Below are 15,315 nucleotides of genomic sequence, written 5' to 3' on the forward strand. Positions count from 1 at the left end.
ATTTTTGCTTTTATTTCTTTTGCCTTCGTGGATGTATCTTGCAAGAAGTTACTGTGGCCGAGTTCAAAAAGGGTGTTGCCTGTGTTCTCCTCTAGGATTTTGACTAAAATTCCCCTGGCTATTTGGGGTCTTTTCTGATTCCACACAAATCTTAAAATAATTTGTTCTAACTCTCTGAAGAAAGCAAAAGCCAAACTGTGGAAGGAGCCTCGGTGTCCATCGAAAGATGAATGGATAAAGAAGCTGTGGTCTATGTATACAATGGAATATTACTCAGCCATTAGAAATGACAAATACCCACCATTTGCTTCAACGTGGATGGAACTGGAGGGTATTATGCTGAGTGAAATGAGTCAATCGGAGAAGGACAAACATTATATGTTCTCATTCATTTGGGGAATATAAATAATAGTGAAAGGGAATTGAAGGGAAGGGAGAAGAAATGGGTAGGAAATATCAGAAAGGGAGACAGAACATAAAGACTGCTAACTGTGGGAAATGAACTAGGGGTGGTGGAAGGGGAGGAGGGCGGGGGGTGGGGGCGACTGGGTGGCGGGCACTGAGGGGGGCACTTGACGGGATGAGCACTAGGTGTTATTCTGTATGTTGGCAAATTGAACACCAATAAAAAAATAAATTTATTATTTAAAAAGCTGCTTAAAAAAACACACAGTGAGATATCACCTTACACCTGTCAGATTGGCTACAATCAAAAAGACAAGAAATAAGAAGTGTTGGCAAGGATGTGGAGAAAGAGAAACCCTGGTGTACTCCTAGTGGGAATGTAAATTGGTGCAGCCAGTGTGGAAAACAGTATAGGAATTCCTCAAAAACCTAAAAACAGAAATACCATAAGATCCAGAAATTCTACTACTGAGTATTTATACGCCTCCCCCTCAAAAAAAAACCAACAGCCTGAAAATGCTAATTTGGAAAGATACATGCACCTCTATGTTTATAGCAGCATTATTTACAATAGCCAGGATATGGAAGGAGCTCAAGTGTCTATCAACAGATAAATGAGTAAAGATATAACTCACTCACACACAGACACACACACACAATGGACTATTATTCAGACATAAGAAAAAAGGAGATCTTGCTGTTTGCAACAACATGGACGGGCCTGGAAGGTGTTATGCTAAGTAAAATAAGTCAGACAGAGAAAGACAAATACCATATGATTTCACTCATATGTGAAATCTACAAACCCAAAACAAACAAGTAACAACAACAAATAGGCAGGAACAGACTCATAAGTACAGAGAACAAACTGGTGGTTGCCAGAGGGGAGGGGGATGGAGACACGGGCAAAAATGGGTGAAGGGAGGTGGGAAAATCAAGCTTCCAATTATGGAATGAATAAGTCACAGGGATAAAGGTGCATCATAGGGAATATAGTCAATGGTATTGTCATAGTATTGTGTAGTGACAGATGGTGAGCATAACATATAGACTTGTCAAATCGCTGTGTGTGTTACACACCTGAAACTAATGTAATATTGTATGTCAATTAAAATAATAATTTAAAAAAAAACAGGTCTGTTGATTCCCAGCTAAGTACCACGATAAGCAAAATTTCCAAGGTCTTCTAACTCTGAGATTAAAGACAAGAGATCAAAGTTAGATTATCATCTTAGATTATCCAAATATGCCAGCTATAGGCCCCTCCCAGTGCCTGTAGTATGTTAGGGAGCAAGGAGTGAGGGAAGGACCTAGGAAAGCCGTGAATGGAAAGAAGTTCTACCTGCCTCAATACCCTCTAGCCCAAGTTTCAACTGCATGTAGGTATAAGCAAATTTTCTCTCTAAGGACATCATTTGAAGTTCTTTTACCAACACGTAGCCATCAAAAACAGGCTGGGAAGAGATGATTTGATTACATTGTGAATTAGAGTTTTACAAATATGCATTTAATTTAGAATTAATGGGATGAATTTTTTGTGAGTTAATTGAAAAAAATGATTATTAAACACAAACTCACTGATGTTTGACAAGTTGGTAGTAAATACCCATTTTGCACATGGCAGTTAATTCCCAATAAATATGTTTCTTTCAATAACCAGCTGGTTTTCATTTAACAAATAGATTGCTGTCTGGTGAAATGAGAATGGAGAATCAGGAAACCTTCATGGATAGCAGGGCTCAGCACCCCTTACCATCTGCCCAGTAGACTGTGTAGGTGAGAGAAGTCCCAGGACAGCCTCTGGGAGCCTGTCCCCCACCTCATCCCCAACACAATTCCAAGCAGCCAAGGGGCTGGTTGACAAAACCAGTAGGCTGTGTGTGTGATACCCTTTCTACCAGAAATCCCCTTCCTTCGCTGTCACCCGGGCAAACCTCTCAAACATCAAGCCTCACCTCAAAGACTGCTTCTCCAGAGTAGCCATCTCAGATGCCTTCAGGGTGGAGGTAGTCTCTCCCTCCTGAGTACTCTCACACCACTATGCATCTTTCAAACATTCATAGCATTGCATTAAAACCTGCAAATTCCTAACAGGCAGCCTCCTGGCATCTAGCAATAGCAACTATAAAAACAACGACAATCTGGCAGAGGCTGCTCCTTTCCTTCCCATTATTTTTTCTCTTTTATGCCTGTAACAGAGACTGGATATTACCGAAGACAAGTACAAGACTCTGTCTTCCAGCCCACCTTGCAGCCAGGTGTGACCATGTGATCAAGTTCTGACCCGTGAAATACACACCAAGTATTGACTTGAGAGATGGCTCCTTAGGGAACTGATTTAGCTGAGAAGTGGCTTCTATCATCTTCTTTCTGCTCTGCCCCTCACCCCACACACGCTGCTGTTGTTCACAATGTGGGTGTGACAACTAGAGCTCCAGCAGTCATACTGGAGGATGATGTGACTTTGAGGGTGAAAACCACATACTGAAGATATCAGGGCAAAAATACAGGTGGTGGGACGCCTGAGTGGCTCAGTGGTTGAGCGTCTGCCTTTGGCTCGGGGCATGATCCCAGGGTCCTGGGATCGAGTCCCATATCAGGTTCCCTTCAGGGAGCCTCCTTCTCTCTCTGCCTCTCTCTGTATCTCTCATGAATGAATAATAATTTTAAAAAATACAGATGGAGCCTGGGTCCCTAGTGACTTTTTGACACCACCATATCGTTCTTGGACTGCCTGTCTCCCTACTGCTTTTACAGGAGAAAAAGTGAACCTGAGAGTTTTAAAGCCACTACTATTTAGTCACATGCAGCTGAACTTACTTCTAACAAATACAAACAATAGCCAGAAACATTTACGAATGCCTACAAGTTTGTGGTTAAGTATTTATACTTATTCTAATCTCACACATACCACAATCCAATGAAGTCGATATTTCTCTTACCTAGGTGAAAATAATGGGACCCACAGACATTAAGTAGTAAGTCCAAGTCACAAAGCTAGTAATTGATCAAGTCTGAAATTGCATTTATGTCTGATTCTAGAGTTGGAAATCTTAACAAGCACAACCTCTCAAATGAACAAGCCAGTGACTATTCAGAGAATCCATCAGCCTGAAAATGTATATTCTAGGACCAGCTCAGCCTCTAAATGTCCTTAGACAAATCATGTCACCTCTCTGTGACTCAGTTTCCTTACCAGTAAAATGACAATGTTGAGCACCCACTATTTGTCAGGAATTCTGCTAAGCGGCTTACAGATATTAACTAAGTCAATACTCGCAGCCACCCTACTGGAGGAATGCAATTACTGTTCTCACTTTGTCAATGAGGAAATTGAAGCCAGCCCTGGAAGTTAAACAGCTTCCTCAAGGTAACAACCTTAGCAGATGATGTATAAAAGGATAGGTTTTGGACCCAAGTCCATCTGTCTGTCTGACTCTATGATTTACTCTCTGAAATCCTCCCAGGTTTCTCACAGATTCTGAGTATTCCTCTTGTACACACAAGGAAGTAGAAGGTTCAACTACTCAGTGATGAAGTGAAGATTCCAAACTAAGCCAATTTAACACCAAAGTCAAATGTTTTCCTGAGCTGTATGAGTGAAGGAAAATGTTGGACAAGTCAGTGTTTGAACACGGAGACTGTGCTGCATCCACAGAGCTCTGAGCCCAACTCTGGAAGTGCATGGGACATGTTATCGATCATGGCATTGTAGGAAAGGAAGAGTGAAGCACAAGATTGTGAAATCCTCTCCACCCACACCTGAGCCTCCTGGAGCCTTCCAAAGAGACCCTGATGAGCTCACTGAGTGGCCCCAGGGGCCTCCACCACTGCTTTATCTGGAAGAGAGCCTAGCACTTAATAAGTACTTAGGGATTGTATTAGTTTCCTATGGCTGCTGTAACAAATCACCACAAACCTGATGTCTTAACAACAGAAATTTATTTTCTCTCACTTCTGGAGGCTAGAAGTTTGAAATTCAGGGGTTGGGAGGGCCAGCCTCCTTTTGAAGGCTCAGGGGAAGAATCCTTCCTTGCCTCTTCCCAGCTGAAGCAATCCTTGCTGTCCCTTGGCTTATAGATGGACCATTCTGATCTCTGCCTCCCTGTTCACATAATATTCTTACTGTGTGCATCTCTGTCTATCCTTACAGGTTCTCATAAGGACACCAGCCATTGGGTTAGGGTCCACCCTAATCCAGCATGACCTCATCTTAACTTAATTACATTTCAGAGACCGTATTTCTAAATAAGGTGACATTCACAGATACCCCAGTGAGGATGTCAGCATATCTTTTTGGAAAACACATTTCAACCAGCTACAGGAAATACTTTCTGAATTTAACTGAATATGCTGATTCTCTGCAAGGGATTCATTTCCCTGTAAGAAATCATGAGTGGGGCTAGTCTTAGTGCTGATATGTGAAAGTCTCACACAAAAAAAAGTTAGTGTCTGTCTGTGTCTGTGTATCTGTGCATGTCTGTGTGTGTCTCGGTATGTTTGTATGTGTCTCTATGTGTGTATGTGTGTCTGTGTATCTGTGTGTGTCTGTGAGTGTGTTCCTTGAAGCCTGCCATTATGTTGAATTCCACCCTTAGACATTAATTCCTTGGGTAGTCCCCTAAGAGGCTAGCCATTAAGTTAACTGTCATTCACCTGGAACTTGAATTCATCAGGGTGCATTTGCGGAGTGAAGGGCACTGAGAAGATGGCAAATGTGATAGGGTAAACCAAAGGAAGCCTGCTGGCCCTGGTAATACAAGTCCAGATAGATCTGTAGTAGGTACTTGGGAGATAGTACCAGGTAGGAGGAGTGACATCTAATAAGGAAAGGGGGAGAGACCTATTTCCCAGGGTGAGTGGTTGAGCCTAGTGACTTTTAAGATACTAAAATATTTTTGACATGTGAGGCTCTAATTCTTGATCTTCCCATGGTGCTGGGAAAGAGTTGTGTTGGGCTCCTAGTCAATGAGACAAGGGTTCTAGTCCCACCCTCTCTTCTTGGCAGTGGAGAGACCTTATGAGAGTCACTGCGCCCACCCGCTATCAGTGAAATGACAGCCTTGGGCATGGTCGGCCAGGTCTTTCTCAGTGCTGGGCAGATTTCCAGACCGTGTCTCACCCTGATCCACCTGGGCAAGTGCAGGTCCTGTGGCTACAGTGTATTTATTCCCCATTACCCACTTAGGAAAGTGGCTCTGAAGTAGCAGCTTCTCTGAGAGGGAGATGGAGAGAGAAGAAAAGGGAAAACAAAACAACAAGAGAAAATGATCATAGAAGTGAAGCCTCAGAAATTCGCTTTCAGTTGTGGGGATAGTGGAGCAGTAAAGGGGCCTCCATCAGGAGAATGGCTCTCGGCAGACAGAGAGGAAGTGGTCCAAATTAACCCTGATAGCAAACTTAGCTCTCCACACTGCAGAGTATACATCCAGAGTGAAAGCCATTTGAAGATTGTCTGCCACCAAATCAAACTGTTCACTTCCCATTAACAGCCCATCACATGCAGTAGGTATTCTTGGCCTGTGCTATTATGCCTCTGGGTTATTGTTTTAAATTTGAGTCATTACAACAAATTACTGTACTTAGCCCTTCTCAAGGAGCTCGGAGGACTTATTGTCACTCAGATATCCTCCTCTCCTGCCTCTCCTAAAGCTTTGCTGCCAAAAGCAGAGGATAGCCATTCCTATCCAGATGCTTCTGGGCACTCCAGACCTTGGGATGGGCTCTGAGGGTTGCCCCTGGGCACACTCATTACACATCTTGGTTCGCGGTGTTTAAGCCAAACCGTCTTTGTCCTGTCCTTTGGGAGAAAAGGCACTAGAAGCCAAAAGAGTGAAAAATAAATAAATAAACAAAAAATCTGCCTCATACAGAGTCTACTCCGTGTGCCAAGCACTGAGTTAAGCTCTTACCTGCAAGAACTTAAAAAGTAAGCAGCCTGGGTTGGATGCTCTGGCTCTCTTTGAGCTTGCAAAGCTCTAAGCTTCCATGTATAGGCTGGGGGAAAAGGGGAGAGGTGGGGAGAAACAGGGAGCTATAGTCTGGAAGTGGACTCCCACTAGCAGGCTAAGGCTCCACCTTGAGGCCATGCCCAGGCATGCAGTGAGAAAGCCCTCTGGGACCTGTCACTAGAGTCCTGAGACAGTCGGCATTGCAAAGTGCAGGCAGGCAGGTGATGTTCTGCAGCAGGTGTTGGTGGTAGGGTCCATTAGCCTCCCCATCTCCCCCAAAGACTAGAAAATGAGTCTTTGTTCTTGGTCTTGAAATATTATGAAGGCATCTTCCAGTCTTCAGGGTGAACCCTTTGTTGGACTTTGTACATATATATGCATTACCAATTCCAAAAGTACTTCCCTTCACATAGATTAAACACTAAATTTGTTGTCTCAACAAATGCTATTTACAAATAATGGTAACTGACATGGAGAAATTTACCTTCTTTTTTTAAGATTTTATTTATTTATTCATGAGAGACACACACAGAGAGAGAGGCAGAGACACAGGCAGAGGGAGAAGCAGGCTCCATGCAGGGAGCCTGACGGGGGACTGGATCCTGGGTCTCCAGATCACACCCTGGGCTGAAAGTGGTGCTAGACCACTGAGCCACCCGGGCCTCCCAGGAATTTACCTTCTAATAGGAGCTTTTCCACTTTTCCCCAAGAATTTACTTAGCTCTTACTGTCAGGTATCTTCTACACAATATAAAAATATATCATCTTAAAACTCCTGGAAGTCAGTACTATGATTATCCTCATCTTACATATAAGGACACTGAGGCACACAGAGGCTAAAAAATTGGCCCACGATCACATAACTACTAGGTGATAGAGCTGGGATTTCAACCCAGTCAGTTTGCTTTCCAAGTCTGTGTGTTTAACTACTATTTCATGTCCCTGTATTCATTTTCATAAACTGGTGAAACCCAAGTGATCATTCTTTCCCTCCCTCATTCTGCATAGTGAGCTTTATTCCATTTTTTCTCCCATCTCACAGTATGTAAGAGCCTCGCTGAGCTCCTGAGGGTATTTGAGACCACACAGGGCTCTGTAAACTGTAAAGTGCTTTGTAAGCTGTAAAGTGCTAAAAAGTAAAGGTATTCATCACTACATGTCAACTTACACATTTCAGCATTGCTTCTGAAACAGAGAGGCTTTATCTCAGAAAAAGAATTCCTTATTCCTCCTCTTCTGCTGGTTTATCCCATATGTCTTTTCTTTATAACTGGAGTATGTCCACTTTTTCTTTTCCCTAATCTCTGAAAAATAGCTCCAAAAGTGGTTCTCTAGGGAGTGTTTAGAGCTCTCCAAGGTGCTACATCCCCTTCTCTGCCCTTTTCCTAGGCAGACACAGTTTCCTGTACTCTGATACTTTTTATATCTCTCGCCAGAAGCTTGTTAAATATGCTCTGCATGCATCTCTGCTTTGCCATTCCCCAGCCACCCCCAGAAATCCAGTCTAAGAATCAGTATCCAAAAATTATTCTTTTGTCTGTTCTGCAGCTTTCCTTATGCATTTTTAATCTCTCTCCCTTTCCCTGTCCCACATTTCTGGACTATAGCAGTTAGGATGGCATCTTGCAGCACCATATGCTAGGGGCAGGAGACTGGTGATTTGGTCATCACCATTGAGCAAAGCTCCTTCCCCTTACACCAAGCAAGCTGGGACAGTTAGGCTGACGGTTTGGGGGTCTTTCTTAAACCTAATATTCTATTCTTTGGGGCTCTATGATCTCACAGACCATTAAACATTTGTTTTAATAGGTCTCAAAATTCTGTGACAGATTTTTGGTCAAGTTGTTTCCATTAAAGAGTACTGATTTTAAAAACTAATAACTTAAAACTGCCACACATGCACCAAAAAAATGGTCCACAAAACATTCTTCTTTCCTTCTGAAGGTTTTATGATGCATTGTTATCATTACCCAATCTTTTACTATTAAACTTAAATGGTCAATTGACACAAACAGCTCTGAGACCGTTCTTTCACCACTGATAAAGACTGGGGTGGCAGGTATTGGGGATAATACTCATTTAGCCTTCTGAGGTTTCTGGGCAGACTTGGTGACTTTGCCAGCTCCAGCTGCCTTCTTGTCCACTGCTTTGATGACACCCACAGCAACCGTCTGTCTCATGTCACGAACAGCAAAACGGCCCAGAGGAGGATAGTCAGAGAAGTTCCCAAAACACATAGGTTTGCCAGGAACCATATCAACAATATTAGCATTCCCAGAGTTCAAGAACTTGGGACCATCTTTCAGCTTTTTTCCAGAATGACGATCTATCTTCTCCTTCAGCTCAGCAAACTTGCAAGCAATGTGACTGTGTGACAATCCAGCACAGGTGCATATCCAGCACTGATTTGGCCTGGATGGTTCAGGATAATCACCTGAGCCATGAAGCCAGCTGCTTCCATTGGTGGGTCATTTTTGCTGTCACCAGCCACGTTGCCACGACGAACATCTTTGACAGATACATTCTTGACATTGAAGCCCACATTGTCCCCAGGAAGAGCCTCATTGAAGCTTCATGATGCATTTCAACAGACTTGATTTCAGTTGTAACACTGACCGGAGCAAAGGTGACCACCATGCCAGGCTTAAGAACACCAGTCTCCACTCGACCCACTGGTACAGTACCAATACCACCAATTTTGTAGACGTCCCGGAGAGGCTGACACAAGGGCTTATAGTTGGACAAGTTGGTGACAGAATGCAATCCAGGGCTTCAAGCAGTGTGGTTCCGCTGGCATTCCCATCTTTATGGGTGACTTTTCATCCTTTGAACCAAGGCATGTTAGCACTTGGCTCCAGCATGTTGTCACCATTCCAACCAGAAATTGGCACAAATGCTACTGTGTCGGGGTTGTAGCCAATTTTCTTAATGTAGGTGTTGACTTCCCTAACGATTTCCTCATATCTCTTCTGGCTGTAGGGTGGTTCAGTGGAATCCATTTTGTTAACACCAACAATTAGTTGTTTTACACCCAGTGTGTAAGCCAGAAGGGCACGCTCACGGGTCTGCCCATTCTTGGAGATACCTGCTTCAAAATCACCAACACCAGCAGCAGCAATCAGGACAGCACAGTCAGCCTGAGATGTGCCTGTAATCATGTTTTTGATAAAGTCTCTGTGTCCTGGGGCATCAATGATGGTCACATAATACTTGCTGGTCTCGAATTTCCACAGGGAGATATCAATGGTGATACCACATTCACGTTCAGCTTTCGGTTTATCCAAGACCCAGGCATACTTGAAAGAGCCTTTTTCCATCTCAGCAGCCTCCTTCTCAAATTTTTCAGTAACTCTTTTGTCAATCCCACCGCATTTGTAGATCAGATGGCCAGTAGTGGTAAACTTGCCCGAATCTACGTGTCCAATGACAACGATGTTGATGTGAGTCATTTCCTTTCCCATTTTGGTTTAGGTTTAGTGATGGTTTTCATGATACCTGTGTTCTGGCAGCAAACCTGTTGTGAAAAAGCTGTGATCTCACAGACCAAAAGTACATTGCTTTCCAGACTCCTCCAAAGTGCCATGAACCTTGTTTCCAGGATCTTTTCCAGAAGATTCATCTGTTCTTATCAGTGCTCCACAACCGATGTCCTACAAAATTGCATTCTACAACATGTTACCATGTGGCAGCAAGAAATGTACTCCTTATTGAAATAATTTTGGGAAATGTTGGTAGAAGAAAGGCAGTACTGGGGCACTTGGGTGGCAAAGTAAATTAAGCATTTGACTCTTGGTTTTGGCTCAGGTCATGATCTCAGGGCCATGGGATAGAGCCCCGCATCTGGCCTGGCACTCAGTGTAAAGTCTGCTTGATTCTCTCTCCCTCTCCTCTGCCCTTCCTGCTCATGCTCGCTCACATGTGCTCGCTCTCTCTCTCTCTGAGATAAATCAATAAATATTTTTCCTTTTTTAAATGGCAGTGCTTCATCTATAAACATATCTTAACACCCCAAAAAGATCTGGTGGAGTGGTATGGCCCCAGATTTTGTGACCATAATTTTGGAGAAATCCTATTAGCATTTGCCAGAAGGAGTGTCTCTTAGACACAATAGTCTTAAAAATTGTTAGGATCACACTCCCACATCATTGGTTATCTCTTTTCCCTCTCCTCTTACCAGAAAACGCTCTGGTTCCTCAATTGCACACTGGCCCATTAGCCCTCGTGTCAAAGACATCTGACCTAACTCCTTAACTTTAAGGAGTTAAGACCAGATACTTCCCCTGGATCAGGCAATCCCTGAAATTCACCACCAAAGGAGGCAGATAATTCCAACAAAAGAGGCACATGGATCGTTATCTAGTAACACACTCTTTCAAAGCTATTTCCATAGATGCTACAGCCACTTTTTCTCCAACCACTGTGAAAGAAGATGTCAACATAAAACTGTGGATACACTTTTCCTGATTCTATAACATCTACACATGTGCACACACACACACACACACAGGACTTTCAGAGTGCAGTTAGCTCCTTGAGAAAGGCAGAAAAATGTTGAACGAGACAGGTGGCCACCTCGGAGCTGCCTGAAAACTAAAGGACAATTTGAAGTCTAGAAGAAAAAAAATGGCTTTTGTCACAGAAATATGCAGGTGGATATGGAGTCATTTACTTAAAAACACCTGCTTTAAAAACATCTCTTGGGAAGAACTTCCATCTATATTAGAATTCATAAAACAAAAACATTCTGAATGTGTTATTAAAATGTTAACATCAGAAACTGTATGAGAGAAACCAGAGAGACTCTGGTTACCCAAAGAGGCTTCAAAGGAGGGAAATCCCTGAGCAATTATAAACCTCGATAAGCTTTTATTTTTATATATAAAAATACAGCAATGGTTAGAAGATCACAGATACCCAGTTTCAGATTGTTGGGAAGAATTATGGGCTCAAGTGGTAATATGAGAAAGACAGGGGAATGCAGAAAGAAAATGAATGTGAGCTGAGAAGTCCTGCACAATGTGCCAGGAAATCAAAGGGTTGATGTTATGCCACCCTGCCATAACCCTGCAAGTCAGGTAGGCCAGACCTGTGTTACTAAATGCAGAAATCCAGCCCCTGAGAGGCTAAGTTGCCCATTTCCATGATGAATATCTGACTCCAGAGGAAGCATGCTGCCTGCCTTTTCTATGCCAGCCAGCAGGAAAGGACTGTTTGAAGCCAAGTGGAACAGTCTCTGCTCCAGCCTGACTTCCTGAGTGGCATACTCAAAGCATTAAAGTCTAGGATGATGGCCACCTTCTGGAACAAGGGCCTACATGTGGGAAGTGAACAGTGAGTCTCAGGTTTCTTCATTATGTATTCATGTTGATTCTGCATAAGTCAAAATCAAGGGGGAAGACAATTGTTCCAGACCCTCATCTCTGAAACCTTTTAGCACAGAAAAGAGAATATGGGCTTTGAAGCCTGATAAACTTGGGTATGAGTAACTCTGTCATAACTGGCTAGGTGTGGTTAAGATCTAATATTAGTAATAATAATTAACTTTTGTTTAGCACAAGTTCTTTATGTGTCAATTTGTTTTCTACATCTTTTGCATGTACAAACACATTTAACTTCTGACAATAAGCCCATAATAAGAGTTTTCTTATACTCATTTTACATATAAGGAGACTGGGGTGCAAAGTTGTTAGATGACTTCCCCAATGTCGTATGGATAATTAGTATTGGAGCTAGAGTTTGAAGCCAGGCAGCTGAAACCCAGAGCCTGTACACCTATGTACTATGTGCCACCAGATGAGATAATGTTGGGGCAGTACCCAGCACAGGGCCAGGCCCTTGGTGTTAGATATATTACACACTTTCACACTTTCCCTTAATTCTCTCTTTTCAGATTTACCTGCCTTTATCTTGAGAGGTTAGGGCAGGAGTTAACTTTGATCTATGAAAACCTGAATCAAATGCTTATGAGGAGAAATCTGGTCTAAGAATCTTTATTACAATTCTGTTAGACTCTGGCCACAGCCATATACATCTGTCTAAGAAGCATGACAGCTCAGGATGGGAAGAAAACTTGGAGATTATCTAGTCCATTCTGAGTCGTCAGTTATGGAAACAAAGGTCCAGGGAGAACAAGTAACCCACTCCACTCCCCACATCTTGTCCAGCATTGAAGCAAATCATAACAGCACAGGGTATTGGAGGATTCTTAACATGGTTCCTGTGGAGAAGACACAGGCAGGGGGAGTTGGAAGATGGGCCTTTTCTGGTATTTTAGGAGCTAAACTAATTCTCAACCCAGAATTCAGTTGTGAAGGATAGCTTCCTCCAACAGGTTTAACAAAGATGGCAAGTGAATGGGTTCCAGACACCCTGCTGACCACTGCTTTTCTACCCCACACCATAGCTCCAAAGTAGAGTCACATATGTGACTTACTGTCCTTGGTCTCAGAGTGATTAAAGGTAAACTCGCCAGACTCTAAAAAACATTCTCACTTAGCACCAGCTTGTTCCAATAGTATATAAGTGAAGTTAAAACTATGAATGTCTGTTGAGGCCCTGAGACCCATAAAATACTTAACACACATATATACCTTTTATTTGAAATGAATGTAAATGATAAGAAGATACAACTATGTCTAGAAATGCATATAGGGTCAAGGGGCCAAACAAAGGTCAGTCACACACACACACACACACACACACACACACACACAAATCCTTCAACTTTTGTAACAACAACAACACTATAATTAATACCCCAGCCGAGGGCTCCAGAAGATAAGAATTTTGAATAAAAACATGATCAGTTAGAAAAAAACACTTAATGAGATGGTAATGTTCATATCAATTGAAAAACAAGAGACCAACCAAAGTAAATAAATCCATTAAGTATTAGTATTTCTGGTTTCCTCATCAGTCTTGTCTTTCTCTAATGAATTTGTGATGTTTTTTAAATTTTAGGGTCCATGTTATTCATGTCCTTTCTATACCGAGCAAGTAGAATAGCAACCAGTAATGTTACAGCCAAGCATGTTATGAATAATATACTACCCTCTCCCTATATTATCAGAGGATTCTAAGAATTCAAGAGATAAATGACTCATTCAAGATCACACATCTGATGGCAGATCTAAACTAGAGCTTATAATAAGGGTCTTTCCCCTCCATCTCTCTGCCTCACATATTTACCCAAGTTATTGTTCTACTTTCCTGGAGGTATGTACTCATATCTCTCTCTCTCTCTCTCTCTGACATTCAGATGGATATAATTCCACTGGACAGGTTCCCAATTGACAGCTTGGGCTGGTCAGCCCCAGTAATTCGTGTATCTACAACATTGCAAATGCACAAACCAGATACGTGGTGAAGGGCCCCAGATTTTAATTATATCTTATTTCACAGCTGCAGTCAATTCCTGCTACAGCTTAATAACCAGGTTGCACGAGCCGTGAACACTTTTTGTTGTTAATTTTGCTCAGGAAAATTGAGTTTTTACTACCATTTTGGCAGAAATGCTTATCATAACAATTATGATAAAGTGATGAGGATTGGAAACATCTGCAGGAATGAACTTGGAGACAGAAGGATGTCAGTTAGTCTGGATATGCAGAAAAAAAAAAAGAAAAAACGTGCTGTTGAAAATCTGGGTTATGGCTCTGTCACCTGCTAGCTAAGACCAACAGGATACTTAAGGGGCCCAGGAGTGTCCCTACCCTACTACTAGGATGCCAAGGAATGCTAAGCCTTTGATAGCATGGACTGACTCTATTGCAGTATCCACTTCCTGCTACAGCTTTGGGGGAGATTTGAAATGAGGAGGTGAAAGAGCAGCCTGGGCTTAAAACAAAGAACCTTAGAGAATACTTCATCCTGCAGATGAGAAAACAGATCACAGAGGGAATGTCTCAAGGTCAATAAATGATATCTGAGCCTTCCAGCCCCCATGTCACAGCTCCTTCTCTTATATCTAAGATAAGCCAAATCGAGGCTTAAGTGAGCAAATGACTGGGATACCTTGAAATCCCTGGGAAGAGGGATCAAGTTGTCTGCTGGTCAGAGACAGGATAAATGTACAAATCCCAAGAAATGTGTCACCATCTGTGGCATTGTTTGGGAATCAGGGCATAGTCTGTACTAGGGATGCAGAGACTATGCATAGTCTCTGACTAGGGTCAAAGAAGAATCTTGAGTGCCACCAACCTGAAGCAATGAGAAAAATAAATGCAATTATGCCAAATCCCATGGTTGCCTGTGGTGGCTTATTCCTGAGCAAATTTTGGGCATCTTTTTATTTCATGACTGATGCTATTAAAGAGGTTCATGAGAAGAAAATCTATTTTTCTCCTCATTAAAGGCATCCAATGGCTCTCACTAGAAGTTATTTAGTGCTACTCAGTCAATTTTAAGACTGAAATACCAGACTTTCTCAATTCTTAGACACTATCAATTGGTAAGGTACACCATCAATTTAATAAGAGCTTATGGGAAAGAAAACCAGCACTACAATAAACATATACATCCATCATGGGACACAACCTTATTTCAGAAATGTGAAAATAAGAAAAAGTATTCACTTAACTGAATAATCAAGGATATACTATGTATAGTAGTCATGTGTCTTGATCTGAAATAGGTTATTAGGAGATGAGGTAGAGAAAAGAAGAAAGATCAGCTCTGGGAAGACCATGGAAAAGTCTAGATGAAAGAAGACACTTGGAATTTATTTGGTAGCACTGGAAATGAAAAAAAAATAAAAGGACTGAATGGGTGTGTTATGCTCCTATCACTGTACAACAGATGACCACAAACGTAGCATCTTAATACAATACCTATTTATTATCTTATAGTTCTATAAATCAGAAGTCTAGACAGAACTTAGCTGGGGTCTCTGGTCAGGCTACCACAAGGCTGAGATCAAGGTATCAGCTGGGACTGGGGTCTCATCTGAGACTCAAAGTTT

At 42.2% G+C, this 15,315-nt stretch overlaps 1 pseudogene; it reads right to left on the bottom strand.

Annotated features, from left to right (window-relative positions):
- Positions 1-1,556: 1,556 nt before the first annotated feature.
- Positions 1,557-15,315, bottom strand: part of LOC112670053 (40S ribosomal protein SA-like) — a 28,486-nt pseudogene continuing 14,727 nt past the window's right edge.

Source organism: Canis lupus, chromosome 25, assembly GCF_003254725.2.
Source record: "Canis lupus dingo isolate Sandy chromosome 25, ASM325472v2, whole genome shotgun sequence".
NCBI classification, from domain to species: Eukaryota; Metazoa; Chordata; class Mammalia; order Carnivora; family Canidae; genus Canis; species Canis lupus.